Source organism: Symphalangus syndactylus, chromosome 6, assembly GCF_028878055.3.
Source record: "Symphalangus syndactylus isolate Jambi chromosome 6, NHGRI_mSymSyn1-v2.1_pri, whole genome shotgun sequence".
NCBI lineage: Eukaryota > Metazoa > Chordata > Mammalia > Primates > Hylobatidae > Symphalangus > Symphalangus syndactylus.
The window spans coordinates 135,450,028-135,467,624 of record NC_072428.2 but is presented as its reverse complement, the minus strand read 5'-3'; the positions used below and the strand labels follow the sequence as shown (position 1 = coordinate 135,467,624).

The 17,597-nt window shown below is 37.2% G+C and overlaps 1 long non-coding RNA gene across 1 annotated transcript; it reads left to right on the top strand.

Moving 5' to 3' along the window:
* Positions 1 to 987: 987 nt before the first annotated feature.
* On the top strand, positions 988 to 7,066 carry LOC134737055 (uncharacterized). Its single transcript, XR_010121617.1, has 3 exons — positions 988 to 1,269; positions 4,373 to 4,487; positions 6,053 to 7,066. It is a non-coding gene; the product is annotated as an uncharacterized lncRNA (long non-coding RNA).
* Positions 7,067 to 17,597: the final 10,531 nt, after the last annotated feature.

Genomic DNA, 17,597 nt, shown 5'->3' with positions numbered 1-17,597 from the left:
TCATGGGTATATACCCAAAAGAACTAGTCACAGAGATTCAAAAAATACTTGCACACAAATGTTTATGGCAGCACCATACCCAATAGCCAAAAGGTGGGAGCAACCTAAATAGCCATGAACAAATAGATAACAATAACAAATAAATAGATAACTACAACAAATAAATGGATGTGGCATACAGATATATACAGTCTACCCTTGAACAACACGTTTGGACTCCAAGAGTCCACTAATGTGCAGCTATTCTACTGCCTCTGTCACCCATGCAACAAGACCAACCTCTCCTTTTCCTATTCTTACTCAACCTACTCAATGTGAAGATGAGAATAAAGACCTTTATAATAATCCACTTCTATTTAATGAATAGTAAATATATTTTCTCTTTCTTATGATTGCCTTAATAGCTTGTCTTCTTTCTAGCTTATTTTATTGTAAGAATACAGTTGTATAATATGTACAATATACAAAGTATGTGTTAAGCATCTGTTTATGTTAACAGTAAGCTTTTCAGTTAACAGTAGCTCATTAGTCGTTAATTTGGTGGGGAGTCAAAAGATATATGCAGATTTTTGACTGCACAGGGGGTCAGTGCCCCAACCCCTATGTTGTTCAAGAGTCAACTGTATATATAATAGAATATTATTCAGATATGAAAAGGGAAGACTGCCGCACTGATAAATACTACAACATGGATGAATCTCAAAAGCTTCATGCTAAGTGAAAGAAGATAGACACGAAAGGTCACATGGTGTGTGAGTCCATGGGAAATAACCAGAATAGATAAATCCACAAAGAGAGAAAACAGCTTGGAAATATCCAGAATAGATAAATCCACAGAGAGGGAAAACAGAGAGAAATACCCAGAATAGATAAATCCACAGAGAGAGAAAACAGAGAGAAATATCCAGAATAGATAAATCCACAGAGAGAGAAAACAACTTGGAAATATCCAGAATAGATAAATACACAGTGAGAGAAAACAGTCCCAGTAGTTATCAGGGACTGGAGAGAGGGAAGAATGAGACGTGACTACTTCATGGATACAAGGTTTTCTCTGGGGGTGATGAAAATATTTTGACATCTGATAAAGGTGGTGGTAGCACAGCATTGTGAATGTACTAATTGCCACTGAATTGTGCATTTTAAAGTGATTGATTTTATGTGGAGCAAATTTTACTTTAATTATAAAAAGTGAATAAACTTTTAGAAGCTAACCTTGGGAGAAGGTAGAGACTGGAAGGGGTCACAAGAAAGGCTTCTGGGATGTTGGTAAGTACTCTGTTTCTAAAATTGGTTACTGGTTTTTAGAGAAATCAATTCGTAAAATTCTTCAAGTTCTATGCTAATGATATGTGCACTTTTCTATGTAAGTGTTTACCTAAATAAAATAAAATGCTCACTTTTACAAAAAGAAAATATTCTGAAGTATGCATGGCCATTTTCATTTAAGCAGCATTGTACATTATACTACAACCAGTAACTGTGGCACATATGCTGTTAAGCCCTGAAATTATTACGGCAAATCCTAAACTCTTTCCATTGCATTATGCCTTAGAGCTCACAACAGACCCCTGAGACTACTTTATCATCCAGAAATTTTATACTGAGCATTTTTCTCAGTCTGACACTAAAAAACCAAGACAGTTTTTGTTCTTGCAGTTTGCAAATTACTAATAACCGTTGCTTATGAAAAAACTGCATTAACAAATTCATGTCCAAGTGTTGGCTGACGTCAAATATTATGGATGTTAAAAAGAAAGAACAGGATACCAACTGATCTTAAGACAATATAAAATAAACTCGGATATTGATTAATGTATTAAATTGCTAATTAGTCTTCTATCCACTGTTTCTGCAGAGCTAGAAAATGTTAAATTTTCTCTCCCTAATGGATTATCACCTTGTCTTGTCTCCAAATGCCTTACAATTATTTTTTGGGTAGCTCAATTATTCTATTATTTTTGTTTGACTTAGAAAACAGAACTAAGCAATATAGCTAATTGCAAATCTAAACATGAAAGGTACATCTTACAAAATACACTGCCACTCTCCCAATTGAGCACCTTGCTTTCTCATTAATGAGGTTGTTTAGATGGATGTGCTATCGGATTAGCAGGACCCTCTTTGTTTCCCTTTGTGTTGATTTTCACAATACCATCTTAGTTGGTAATTTCCCATTTTTCCCTGAGGCTGCTCAGCAAAACAGAAAAGCTGACAACTTTCTTGAAATATTTGTATAAATCCATCTATTTTTTCATTGCACCTGCCATATATCTGCCTAAAGGTATGCAATCGCAACTCTCTTAAAATGTTATGCCTTAGGCCAGCATATTTGTGTGGTGATCAGTGGGGTGTCTCCCAAGAGAGATAGTCACCTAGTTTCTAATTTGTGCTCCTACCCAATCAGCTTGTGGGACACAAAGACACACATTCACACACAGTTGATTATATATGTATATAAATATTTATGTTTCTGTGATTGTGGAATCTATCCATCCATCCATCCATCCATCCATCCATCATCTCTTGTGAAAATCTTGTACTTTTTATGTGGTATGGATGCCAGTGGAATGCTATGGTGTTTTTACATACTACTCACCTGTTACCCACAAATAGTAGGCATGAAGAAAAAACATCAACTATTACCAGGTGGATTTTAAATGCCATGTCTATGTGGTGATTAAAACAATTCACATTTAGCACTGTTTGAGTAGTATGGCAACCAGATTGCTCATACAGGTCAATTTTACATTTTTATATATTAATAAAAACTATTAATAATATATGCTAGTGTCTGTAACATTAGATTTTCAAGAACTCAACAATCAAAGTCTCTGAAGACAGAGTTTTATTCCCTCTCTTTTATTTTCCACTGTATTCCAAAAGTTTGGAATAGTGCTTGGCAGGTAGTAGGGACTCAATATTATTTGTTTAATATGTAAACAAATCCACACATAATTAAAGTTAAGTGTGAATAATTTTTTAAGTTACGTGTTTATCTATATAAACTACTACACAAAACTATAAATCAATGAATTAAATATAATATTGATGTGAACTGTAAATAATACACACACATCATTAGTATTTAAATATAAAATTGAGAGACTATGTACAAGTACCACTATTCCTTAGGATCCCTGGTCTCTTTACTAACACTTAGAACAGTATCTGAAAATTTTTAACACTCAGCAAACGGATTCTACAAAGACCTGCTACAGCCAAACAAATTATATCCATCTTTATTTCACTAAGCCCACACAAATGTTCTTGCCTCCTTCAGTCTGAAAGATGAAACCTGGTGTGGCAATGCAGGATATCAGATTTGTTTCACTGATGTAATTTTGGGAGATAAAGAGGAATCAAGAAAAAGAAACCAAATTATATCCTAGTTAAAGAAAACTATACATTGAAAATGCTCTCCCATTTTTTATAGCTCCTAATAAAGCTATGACTACATTCCAAAGCTATAAAATAAAATAGACATGTTTTATTTTATTCTTTTATTGCATCTTCAGATTTTTCAATAGAGTGAGTCTCATATCTATATTGAATTTTATTAATGGAAACCAAACACATTTGAAATGCACTGTCTCTGAATGGCTTGCTCCATTCATTCAGCCATATTAACTGAAGATAACACCAAGAACAGCATTATCCGCAATAGATTTACTCTCAGTTCAATTTAATAAAAGAGTTACAAAACTTTAAACATACTCATGGATCATCCCTGCTAGAAGCTACAATACTTTGGAGGAAAAATGGATACAAAATAAATATTTGTCATAGTTCATCTCTAAAAAGTTACAACATTTTGGGAAAAATAACACATTGAGTACTTTAAAAATTACAGAATAATCTAAAAATACAGCAAGAAAGTATTAACTTGAATATAATTAAATGCTAAAGTATATATCATAAACAAATTCTAAGACTAGCTGGGAGAAAGATAAATGCTACCTGGTGTTGCAGAAGGAAGCTTCTTGAAGGTGGTAGAAAACTATAATGGGCATTTTTAGAAGTTGAAAAACTGAGATGGAGCTGTAAATCCTAAAGGCCTACAAAAGATAAAATAAGCATTTTAGCTGTGAGAAATCATCACTCTTAAAATACAAACTTTTTGGAATCCTATTGTTATAGGAAAGGGGTCCAGATTCAGACCTCCAATAGAGAGTTCTTGGATCTCACGCAAGAAAGAATTCACGGTGAGTCCATAGAGTAAAGTGAAAACAAGTTTATTTAGAAAGTAAAGGAATAAAAGAATGGCTACTCCATAGACAGAGAAGCCCCAGGGGCTGCTGGTTGCCCATTTTTATGGTTATTTCTTGATATGCTAAACAAGAGGTGGATTATTCATGCCTCCCTTTTTTAGACCATGTAGCATAACTTTCTGACATTGTCATGCCATTTGTAAACTGTCAAAGTGATGGTTGGGAGTGTAGCAGTGAGGACAACCAGAGGTTACTCTCATCACCATCTTGGTTTGGGTGAGTTTTAGCTGGCTTCTTTACTGCAAACTGTTTTATCAGCAAGGTCCTTATTACCTGTTCTTGTGCCGACCTCCTGTCTCATCTTGTGACTTACACTGCCTTAACCATCTGGGAATGCAGCCCAGTAGGTCTTAGCCTCATTTTACACAGCCCCTATTCAAGATGGAGTTGCCCTGGTTCAAACAACTCTGACATTATTAAAGCACCAAGTATTTAGCGCTCCCTGGGATGACTTCTCTGTACTGTGCTGTAGAACTCAAAATATAGATAGGTAGAAGGGGAAGAACAGTAATAGTTGTAGGCTATAACCTCTGCATCTAACCAGTGATTCTCATAAACTCTTTCAAAACAAACTAATGAAGAGCTTTATGTTAGCGATGACTTTGTCCATTTTTTGTTGCTATAACAGAATACTTATGATTTGGTAATTTACAAAGAATAGAGGTGGATTTCTTACAGTTTTGGATTCTGGGAAGCACAAAGTCCAGGGCACTGCTTCTGGCAAGGGACTTCTTTCAATGTCATCCATGGCAGAAGGCAGAAGGGCAAGAAAGTACATTAGAGAGAGCAATATAATTGAACTTGAACTCACTTTCATGACAAGCCCACTCTCAAAATAAGGAACACACTCCCTCAATAACAACTTTAATCCATTCATGAAGGAAGCGCCCTCATGACCTAATCTCCTTTGAACGTCCCACTTCTCAATACTGTTGCATTGGAGATTAAGTTTCCAACACATGCCTTTTGGCAGGCACATTCAAACAATAGCAGCAGTGTGTTCATAAAGCTATATATGCATCTGACATATTTTATGTATTTGAAGATCTCTGAAAATGCTGACTTTAAAGACCAAGCTATAGATAACATCCATATTAAGAGGCAAAAATCAGGAATCACACAAATTAACATTCTGTATATAATTACAATATGTTGGAGTAGATGCTGATTTATCTATAGAATTTCTTAATTTGATTCCTGTGATTAAATCAGAGATCATGAAATTTAAGCATGCTTGTATAGTTAAAATTTAGTTCTGTATTTACAGTTATCACTGAGCAAAAGTTATGTCAAATCTATCAGCAAAAATTTTGGAAAGTTTCTTATTTTAATAATTCAAGTATTTGTGAAGTTTTCTTCCTTCATCGACCATTCCTAGAACATACTAATACAATTACTTAGTGTTCCACTGATAATAAGATATAAACTTGCTTTTCTTCTAAAGAGTATTTACTCAAAAAAGCAATGGACAACATCAAAGGTAATGTTTAACAGTGGTCACTTACTATCTCACTATTGTAACAATCACTGATTGCAAATTGTGTAGTCAGCATGTACATGTTTTGCCTTGAAAAATTCCCTTTTTTCTCCCATTTTAAAAACTACTAATGATAAGCATTTTAAAGATGCTCAGCAAGATTCATAGTAATCAGTGTAACAATGATGACTTAGCTAAATGTATTTTTGTAGATTAACGTGTAGCATTATTGAATTTTAATTTGTCTCCCTTTCTGATTTGTAATATATTTCTATATTATATTTTAAAAATTACCTTATCACAGGTTGATTTCTCTAAGAAGTACATGCTGAAATGAAGTTAAGAGTACAAAATATTTATTGGAGCATAGTAACACAGAGGAGACACAGGATTTGGCAGAAATACTAAACCGTGGTGAAGACCTGCTGAAGTCTGTTTGTCCAAAGGGGAGCTGTAAAGTAAATATGAGCCACGAAGGGAGCCCCACACTGGATGGAAACGGCCAAGCCCTTTTACAACCACCTTCTCCTTCAGACACTGCCTGCAATTCACCCTGGGAAAGCAAAACCTCAACTGTTTCTGCCTCATTCAGTCTTCGTCAGTGCCCTAAGAAGATTGAGATTTGAGCTTGTAACTGTTGAAGCAAAACCTAAAGCGGTTAATAATAGGAGTTTGTCACAACTATCTTAACACAAATATAAAATATTTGCATGAACTGTAATAATCTTTTATTTATAAATTAAAAATTTATCGATAAAATACAGATTTCAATAACATTAGTAAAAAATCTTTTCACTTCTCTTAAGTAATTCAGAATAGATCATTTTTCATTTCAGTTCCTACACTTGATCCTTAGAAGAAAAAAAACCTATTTTTTTAATATAATGCAAACACTTTAGTTTAACATAAACAAGATGAAAGGAAGACTGGCTGAGAAAAAAAAACTCTAAAAACTATCTAGCATATTCAGAAGATAATTCATGCCTTTAAGATCATTTAAGTAGTATGTCGCCTTTAGTTATAAAGAGAAATGTGGAACTATTTTTACAATTAATTACATTTGTCAGCAGGAAATAAAATGTATTCAAAATTGACCTGTATGTGAGTGATGGTTGTAACAGAGTTATTGATTTTTCCTGTTGGGAAATGCCCTCCAAAACTGGCATCATCTTTTCAAGTAAACTCAAAATCCGGACAATGTCTTCAAAGGTAGGCATGCTGTTAACAATGGTTCCTGCTGTTTTCTATGACTGGGCAGTAATATCCTCTATAATATTAGCCCCTGGAAATTAAAATGTCCTTTATTGAAAACATAGAAGTCTGTCAAAATGCTGTTTTTTGATTACGAACACTGCTAATCCTATAAAACGGCTTCTTCCTCTCACCTAATCACTACAATTATGCCTCTAAACTAACAGAAAGATACCAAATTTAATTTCTGATAAAGTATCACAGTGACTAAAATGGGAATTAATTTACTTGCAAGGGAGTAGAGAGAATATACTGTATTTTGGACATTGCGCATGCTAAATTCTGTCTTAAAGTAATTTAAGAAATAAAATTTATGAAAATTCTTCTGGGAATAAATATTACACAGTGGACTTCAAAGAGAAATTCCTTGCTGTGAGTCATAGGCATATACAAAGGACTATTTGAAACTGCCTTAAATGAATCTTATTTAGGGAAAATTACAGACTAGAAGAAAATACAAGATCAGAATTTGGAGGACGCTTGGAGAACAAATATTTGCATATAAACAGAGGTTCAAATAATTGCAAATCAATTATCTCTGGGAATTGTGAAAACTACTCTGAGGAAAAGAGTGCTGGCTTGGGTACTAAACTTTGTAGTTTTTCCTTGCTCTATTTGTATTTGTTCATGCCAAAATCACACTGCCTAAGCTAGTGAGGCTTTAAAGTAGGTCTTCATACCTGGTGTCTTTTTCACGATTGGCAGGTTTCCATATACATTTTGGAATTAGCTTTTCAATTTCTAAAAGAGACCTGCCAAGATTTTGATCAATACTTTATTGAATTTATAGATAATGTTTGGGAAAGATGATATCTTTACATGTTGTAGGTTTCCAAACCATGAACACAGCCTGTCTCATAGAGATAATATTATTTTCTTTAATTATTACAGCTGTGTGTGTATGTGTTCTAAACTTAATTTCAGATATATTTCTTAGCAGATGAGTTTTCTTATTATTCTAAATTGTATCTCCAAAGACTGGAAGAAAAAGAATTGCAATGACTACTACTAAGAAAGGATATAGTCTGGGGAATGTATAAAGAACTCTTATAAATGAATAAGAAAAAAGCAGCCATGCCTAAGGAAAAATGGGCAAGGTACTTGAACAGAAGATCATTAAAAGGATATTCACGTGGCCAGTAAGTATAGGAAAATGTGTTCAACCTCATTAGTCTTAATGGAAATAAAAATTAAAACCATAAATAGATACCACTACATATTTGCCAGATGACACACAATGACAAGTATTTGTAAGGATGTAATGAAAATTCAAACACACTGCTAATCAGTGCAAATTTATATAACAACTTTGGAGAATTACTTGGTCTGACATACTAAAGTTGGTCACGTTCATATGGTTCATTAGCATCCCACATTCCATTGGCAAGGAGGTCAGCAAAAAATCACTAACTTTGTTTGTTTGTTTGTTTGTTTTTGTTTTTGATGGAGTCTCCCTCTGTCGCCCAGGCTGGAGTGCAGTGGTGTGATCTCAGCTCACTGCAACCTCCGCCTCCCAGGATCAAGGGATTCTCCTGCCTCAGCATCCTGAGTAGCTGTGAATACAGGCCCCTGCCACCATGCCCAGCTAATTTTTTGTATGTTTAGTAGAGACGGGGTTTCACCGTGTTAGCCAGGATGGTCTCGATCTCCTGACCTCCTTATCTGCCTGCCTCGGCCTCCCAAAGGGCTGGGATTACAGGCGTGAGCCACCGTGCCTGGCCGACTAAACTACTTTTAAAGTATCACCTTTTAGAGTTTATCAGGTGATAAACTCTACATACTCTTTCTCATACATAATTCTGCATCAGTTAGAATCCAGCCAGGACACATAAACCATACCAGTAACTTACATATGAAAAATTTTAATATAAAAATATATTAATTGGGAACAGAGGAATAGCTACTAATGGCTAATTATGAAAGGGCTGAGAGAATGCAAGGAAGAAACGAACAAGGGAAAGAGGCTCCTTTCCCAAGGCTGAGACGGAATCCTTCTTGGAGAGGGTGAGTGACAGCACACTGATGCTGGAGACTTTTACTGAGTTGCCAGGACAGAGCTGTTCTGCAGCCCTGGGGCCAAGACTGACAAGTAGAAAACCAATGAGATAGTAAAGATGATACCCTGGGTTGTACCTTGCTAGAGCTGGCTCACGGCTAGCAGATAATGCGAGATGAGCAGGAAGCTTCTACCTGGTTGCTGACAGGCTAAGGCTGGTCAGAAGGAAACCATGGGGCAGATTGTCAAACAAAGGTTGCTGGAGGGCAAACACACCCTGGCATACAGGCCACTGGCAGCCACACAGCCTAGCATAAAGGGAATAAGCATCCAGAGCCAGAAGGCAAATACCCTTCCTCCAGCACCCTTGACTGACCAAGGTTAACATTGTGCCAGCTGCCCAAAAAAGAAATGTTTAATGATTCCTGCTCCAGCATCACAAAACGGGCAAATGAAGGTAGATTTGGAGATCAGGGGCAACAAATCAATACTAGGCTTAATGAGGAATTGGGTTACTTACTATGAGAATTTCTGAAATAAGCTAATATAATTTAGAGGATCTAAGTCAAGAGGTATGGATGTTGATCTTGAGAGTACTGTACTAAGTTAAATATAGGCCTGGATATTAACTGGGAAACACTCTCCCAGAATGCAGGATTAAAACCCCTGCTAAGAACACCTGGAATTAGTCTGAAGACCCTGTTACAGTGGCTCCCTTGAAGCTTGAAGGCAATGATGGTCTAATGTACATGAAGACAAGATACCAAAACTGCCTAATAAGAATAATGAGAAAAGGATTGGAAGACTGATGAGGTGATAATGATAACATTAACTTATGACAAGAGCTCAGACAACCTACCTCCTTATAATGTTCTCCAGGTGAAATCAGAGGCAAAAAAACAAAAAGGCAACCAGGATGCCTTGATGCACACAGATGTGATGGTAGCTGCTCATAGAAGTGAGACGGAGCTGCCTGGGATGATAGTGCTCACCAAAATGCTAGTATTAGCCAATAAAATAGAAAAGTATAAGCTTTCAGTTATTATCCAGATATTAGCAATCCTACACATAGAGATATTTGAGGAAAAAGCCTCATCCCATGCAATAAAGACCTTGAAAACATCACAGTAATTATATACTACGAACATTCTACAATATTTCCTTAGACGGATCTGTAGAAATTTAAACTAGAACTTTAGTCTGGAGAATGATAATTATCCAGTCCTGAATATATTTCAATACGTGATCAGAGTTCACGCTGAAAGTTGGTTACCCCAAGCACCAACATGGTCTGCCAACTATGGAAATTAGGTAAGTCCTAAGCCCATCTCACCATGTATACAATGAGTCTGTGTCCACAAACCGTGCTACTTTACACAGTCTCTGAGTGCATATTTTGGCTGGGTAATACCTAATAGCTGGCAAGTGTTCATATTGTTTTCCTGTCCTTTAGAGTAAGAAACAATATAAAACATGCCTGAAAGTGTCAATCCCCCGCTTCCATCTAAGATAGTAAATCAGCAGTAGCTCTACTGAAATTTGGGATAAAATACAGAGGTTTACACTGCAATCAACTGTTAAAGGATGCAAAGGTAATAGTTTTACTTACATCTCCATTTAATTCACTTGTTTAGACCTTTCAAAAAACTACATGGATTTGACAGGGCTAATGGTGAACTATTGGGAACTTAGCTAAGAAGTATTGCAGCTACTTTTAGCATCAATAGGGAGTTTCAAAAGCATTTAACTTGTATATGAAAAGACAGCAGTGAAAATTCACTGCCTTGTACTCATGGTCATGTTAAATCTTTCCTTTGTCACAATACAGTTTAAAGAGACATTGACCCTCATAATATTCCACAACATCTCATGCTGGTCTAGGTATTAATGAGATGATGATCATTGGACCTGATAAACAGAACATGGCATGTGTCCTGGATAGCAAAATGTGTGCATTTTTAAGGTTCTGAGAATCATTGGTATCCTGAGATATTTCTTCCAAAGTTAAGGGCAAAATTATGCATAACACATCTCCTACCTAACATCATTTAGTGAAGAAAGAGGTTCAGAGTTTGGTAGAATAATTTGGAGACAACCTATACGACTCCTGAAAAAACCTATTGTATTAGTACTTTTCCACACTGCTATAAAGAACTACCAGAGACTGGGTGATTTATAAAGAAAATAGGTTGAATTGACTCATAGTTCCACGTGGCTGGGGAGGCCTCAGGAAACTTACAATCACGGCAGAAGGGGAAGGGGAAGCAAGGCATATCTTACATGGTGGCAGGATAGAGAGACTGCAAAGGCGGAAATGCTACACTTTTAAACCATCAGATCTTGTTGAGAACTCACTATCACAAGAACAGCATGGAGGAACCATCCCCACTATCCAATCACCTCCCGCCAGGCCCCACCCTTGACACACAGGGACTACAATTTGAGATGAGATTTGGGTGGGGACACAAAGACCAACCTTAACATTCCACCCCTATGATCCAATCATCTCCCACCAGTCCCCACCCTTGACACACAGGGACTACATTTGAGATGAGATTTGGGTGGGGACACAAAGACAAACCATATCATTCCACCTTTGGCCCATCTCAAATCTCATGTCCTTCTCACATTTCAAAACACCATTATGCCTTCCCAACAGTCCCCCAAAGTCTTAACTCATTCCAGTATTAACTCAAAAGTACATTTCCAAAGTCTCATCTGAGACAAGCCAAGTCCCTTCCACCTATGAGCCTGTAAAACCAAAAACAAGGTAGTTGCTTCCAAGATACAATGTGGGTATAGGCATTGGGTAAATGATCCCATTCCAAATGGGAGAAATTGGCCAAAACAAAGAGGCCACACACCTATGCAAGTCCAAACCCTGGCAGCACTGTCAGTCATTGAATCTTAAAGCTCCAAAATAATCTCTTTTGACTCCATGTCTCACATCCAGGGCACACTGATGCAACAGGTGGGCTCCCAAGGCCTTGGGCAGTTTTATCCCTATGTCTCCACAGGGTACAGCCCCCATGGCTGCTTTTACAGGCTGGCATTAAGTGCCTACAGCTTTTCCAGGTGCACAATGTAAGCTGTAGGTGGACATATCATTCAGGGTCTGGAGGATGGTGGCCCTCTTCTCACAGCTCCAATAGGCAGTGCCCCAGGGGGGACTCTGTGGTGGGGGAGGGTACTCAAAGTCCACATTTCCTCTCTACATTGCCCTAGCAGAGGTTCTCTATGAGGGCTCTGCCCCTGCAGCAAGCCTCTGCCTGGACATTCAGTCATTTTCATACATCTTCTGAAATCTAAGTGGAGGTTCCCAAACCTCAATTCTAGCCTTCTGCACACCTGCAGGCCCAACACCATGTGGAAGCTGCCAAAGCTTGGGGCTTGCAACTTCTGAAACAATGGTCCAAGCTGTAACTTGGCCCCTTGTAGCCACAGCTGGAGCTAAAGCAACTGGGACTCAGAGTGCCATGTCCCAAGAGTGCACAGAGCAACAGGACCCTGGTTTTGGCCCATAAAACCATTTTTCCCTTCTAGGCCTTTGGGTCTGTGATGGGAGGGGCTGTCATGAAGATCTCTGAAATGCCCTGGAAACATTTTCCCTATTGTCTTATCTGTTAACATTCTCTCCTTGTTACTTTTGCAAATTTCTGTAGCAGGCTTGAATTTCTCCCAGAAAATGGGTGTTTCTTTTCTATCACATGGTCAGGCTGCAAATTTTCCAAACTGTTATGCTCTGCTTTCAACCATCTCTTTCTTCACACGTATGAACATACACGTTTAGAAATAGCCAAGTCACCTCTTGAATGCTTTTCAGCTTAGACATTTCTTCCACCAGATACTCTAAATCATATCTCTGAAGTTCACAGTTCCACAGATCTCTAGGGTACAAGCAAAATACTGCCAGTTTATTTGCTAAAGCATAGCAAGAGTCAGATTTACTCCAGTTCCCAATAATTCCTCATCTCCATCTGAGATCACCTCATCCTGGAGTTCATTGTCCATATCACAATCAGCATGTTGGTCCAAACCATTCAACAAGTCTCTAGGAAGTTCCAAACTTTCCCCCATTTTCCTGTCTTCTTCTAGGCCCTCCAAGCTGTTCCAACCTTCTTGTTACCCAGTTTCAAAGTTGCTTCCACATTTTCAGGTATCTTTATATCAGTGGCCCACTCCTGGTATCAATTTCCTGTATTAGTCAATTTTCACACTGCTATAAAGAACTACCTGAGACTGAGTAATTTATAAAGAAAAGAGGTTTAATTGACTCACAGTTCCTCATGGCTGGGGAGGCCTCAGGAAACTTACAATCATGGCAGAAGGTGAAGGGGAAGCAAGGCATATCTTACATAGTGGCAAGGGAGAGAGAGAGACAGAGAGAGAGAGAAAAGGGGGCGGGGGAAGTGCCACACTTTTAAACCATCAGTTCCCATGAGAACTCACTATTATGAGAACAACATGGAGGAAACTTCCCCCACGATCCCATCACCTCATACCAGGTTTCTTCTACAAGATGTGGGGATTATACTTCAAGATGACGTTTGGGTTAGGACATGGAGCCAAATTGTATCACCCATTTATTATGCAACTTGCAAGACTTCCAATTTGAGTAGGACCAAGATCAAGAAAGAGATATGATGGCATTAGATCTGTGTATTAAGCTTCCATACATCTTGAACAGTGTTACCTGCAGATCTAATAATTACAAACATATTCATCGTAGAGAAAGAATCCATTTGAGTCTCTGGAAAGCCCAAAGGGGAGAGTTGTAGTTCAAGTGAACACAATTCTAAAGCAAGAATTAGACTTTTACATAAAAGATATATATACACATAATCCCTTTAAAAAATAGTTTCTTACATGCTACTGGACACTGGTAGGGATAGAGCAACTGACAATGAACTAGCAAGTGAGCATGCAAATAGAGCTGCATGTCATGAGTTAGGTCAGATCCAACAATATATATACTTAGGCATGCAAAGGAGCCACCCATCAAATGATGGAAATGATACACTTGAGGTAAGGATGAAGGAAATCTGAAGAATGTTGAAAATTGAATAAAAAAGTGGCCCATCCTCCTCTGTCACCTACCTTGACTATATCAATGCACTCTCACTACTCACGTTTATGACCGTAATAGAAACTTCTCCATAAGCAACTACCATAGGAGTTACAAACGCAAGCATGGTGTATGGCAGAATTGGCTTGATATTTTGTGGCAGTCAAAAATGGGTTACACAAAACCTAATGAGAGTATAGGAAGAGATTCTGTGTTAGCAGAGTCTAGAGTAACATATCGATTATTCACATTGCATGTATTGAAAAGCAGGATATACTCAGACTTCTATGCAGTGTTGAAATGGCTTTTTTGGTTGGGCCAGGGGGCTAACCACAGAAATACTGGATACTGCAGACAAGATCTAGGGAGAACATACATGGATGGATCTATGGCCATGGGGACAGTATGTCTGCATCCCTGCAAACCATATTGCAGTGGACGTGGAAAATGCTGCCCCAAGATGCCATGAAACAGTTGCTAGATGCCAGCCGTTCATGATTTGCCTGTGTCTGAGAGCACCTAACTCAGGGCACTCACACCCTAAGTTTAATCCTCTCCAGAATAACTCATACTGCGTCTGTAGCTAAGATATTTCTGATGGGCTAAACAACCATTGAGAGGGATTCAAATGGCTGGCACCAATTAAAGGACTGGCTGGAACAGGTCTTTGATTAAAGGTGTAGCTGACCAGTTTCTATGGTGATCAATACCAAGAAAAATCACCAAGCAATAACTTATTCCAAGTATAATTTATACTCAGATATAAATGGCACCTAAAATGGTAGTTTAAAATGTGTTGTCAAATTGTTTGACACGTTTTTTTAAAACATACAACTTTAGAGAAGGATGAGAGTGGAAGTGGACGAGGACTCAAATACACAAATGATGTATCCTTGATGGAGTAAAATATGAATTAATATTTAAACAAAGAATTTATACAAGCTGTGTTCAATGTGAAAAACCCCAAGGAAGTCTCCTAGCAAATATGAACAAAACCATTGCACTTAGAAGGGAAGTTCAATTGTGTCCCACAGAATGTAGGGTTCCTGAAGAATTAAGTCTTCATTTTTGCTTCATACTCATCTCTAACTGCTTGTTCACTGGGATTTAGACACAATGACCTCTTTCCTATTTCATAACCATGCCAAGAGTTTTTGTGGTTGCTATTCCTCTGCTGGAAGATCTTTCTCTCAGAAACTCATATGGCTTCCTTCCTCACCTCCTGTTGATACAGACATAAATTTCTCGCTGAGACCTTTCCTGACCACTGTATCTAAAATTGAGTACCCTCTCTACTCCCTTCTCCCTTTTCCCTCTTTTATTTATTCCCAGAAGTACGGATTACTGTCTGGCATGCTTTGTGCTTTTCTAATGCATCTTGTTTAATGCAACTTGTTTCCCCACAAAAAGTAAGGGTTACCTTGTCTCTTCTCATCTCTTGAAAGTTGGCCTACCAGAAAAGCAATAGGCTGTTTTTTCCCAAGTGCTTAGAGCAATCAAACCTGCTAAATAGAAAGCCTTGAATTGCAGCCCACAATTGTGTCACACATGGGGTTGTGGGCCATCTCTCTCTTTGAAATCATTGGCACTGATTTAGAAGGAGAGGGTTGAAGTAAAACCAATGGTATGTCAAATTGCCCTCATATTCTGGCCCCTGAGCAGTCTATGGAGATGTGCGCATAGTTTGAAATCTCCACAGTTAAGAGTCTGGTGTTCACCTTGGCCAGATCTTTTCCCTATCCTACTGTAAAAATGGTCAAGAGGGCACCTAAGTAACCACTAATGATCCTTGCCCTATGGATCTGGTATATGTACTGTTTGGCTATTTTTTTCTTTCTTTGTGGAATAACTTATTAGAATTAATTCATGGATTTTTACAACTTTTTATTCAGTGCTGTATCCCTAGAACCTAGGAAAATGCCTGTAGACAGAAAGGTTTAATAAAAAATTGTGACTGCATTCATATAGCCTGTAGAGCTCCAGCCTGCTGATGGCCACCATAGGACATGCTTAATAATACTTGGTGAATGATGGATTCATCTTAATAGTACCAGAAATGGCAGAAAAAGGAAGGGTCAAACAGAATACCGAGGTATAAGTATAAGGTAATGCAACAGAAGTCAGGGTGGGATAAATTTTCAAATGAAAGAAGCAATAAAATCCCCAGAACTATAAAGACAATAACGAGAATAAGGATTGAGAATACTGTGGTTTGAGAAGAAAAAAAATAAATTACTAGGGTCTTCTAAGAAAATTTTTTAGTGTTAGATATGAATTCTTGTCATGTTTCATGTGACTAAGAAGGAAAAGTCCAGACACAACAAAAATTCAGGAATGTAAAATGGAATTAGCATTTAGCATGCACCTGTTAAATCAAATGTTGTATAGGTGCTTTATATACAATATGTCATTTTAATCTTTTCCATATCCTGTAACAATAGTTATTATTCCCATTTTACAGTTGAGAAAACTGAATCTGAAAGAAATTGCAAAGGTTTTGAAGTTTGTATGTAACAGAACCAAGATTTAAACCCAGATTGGCTAAATACCCACTAGAGGGGATATAAACAGATTAAAGGAATGGAGGTTTATTTTTAACATAGAGGCTGACTGTGACTATTTGGCTTTACAAAAGAAAGAGTTCATGGGAAAAAATAAAAATGAAGCTTCTAAGAAATGAAATATTTATTGTAATGATAAAATAATAGTCTAACTAGTAATAGACTAATGTAGATTTTATGGCAAAAGAAATGGCACAAAACAAAGAGTTAATATTTTTTAAGGTCAAGGACACTGTGTCTTCTGAGTGTGTATTTGCCTTTTAGTATTATGTAATCTTAGGTAAAATACTTTCTCCTTCTTATATCTCAGTTTCCACATCTATATAAATGAAACCAGTATTGATTTTAGTTATTATAAAGATGAAATAAATTAATACATGTAAAGCATATAGAACAGTAACTGACATCCAGAAAACACTACTTCTGTTAGCTATTGTTAAAATATGGAGACACAGCAAGGACATATTATAAACTATTATTTTAATTTTTGGCAAAGTTTGTATCATGAAGCTATTTTAGGAATATGCTCAAAGAGAGCTTACCATGATCTACTACAGATAAGGAAATTGGGGGATTGAAGGATCTTGATATTCTCTAGACCATATTAAAAAAAGAAACAAACCTAAACTTCTAAGTATATGCTGGTCTGTTTTAGCATTGTTACCAATGAATTAAAATAGTACAAATTTCACTTTCTTACTTAGTACTCCTCTGGCCTTCATTCAAAGCTGCTTAGGTCTCTCCTCCTTTGACATGGATCAAAATTACCTTATATTAGTTACCTATTGGTGCACAACAAATGACCTCTAAATTTCACAATAATAAGCACACTTATTATTTCTGTCGCTGTGAACACAGAATCAGAGAGCATCTTGACTGGGTCCTCTGACTCTGGCTTCTTTACAAGTGGGATTGCTAGATTGCAAAGAAAATATAAAATGTCCAATTAATATGAATTTCAGGCAAACAATGAATA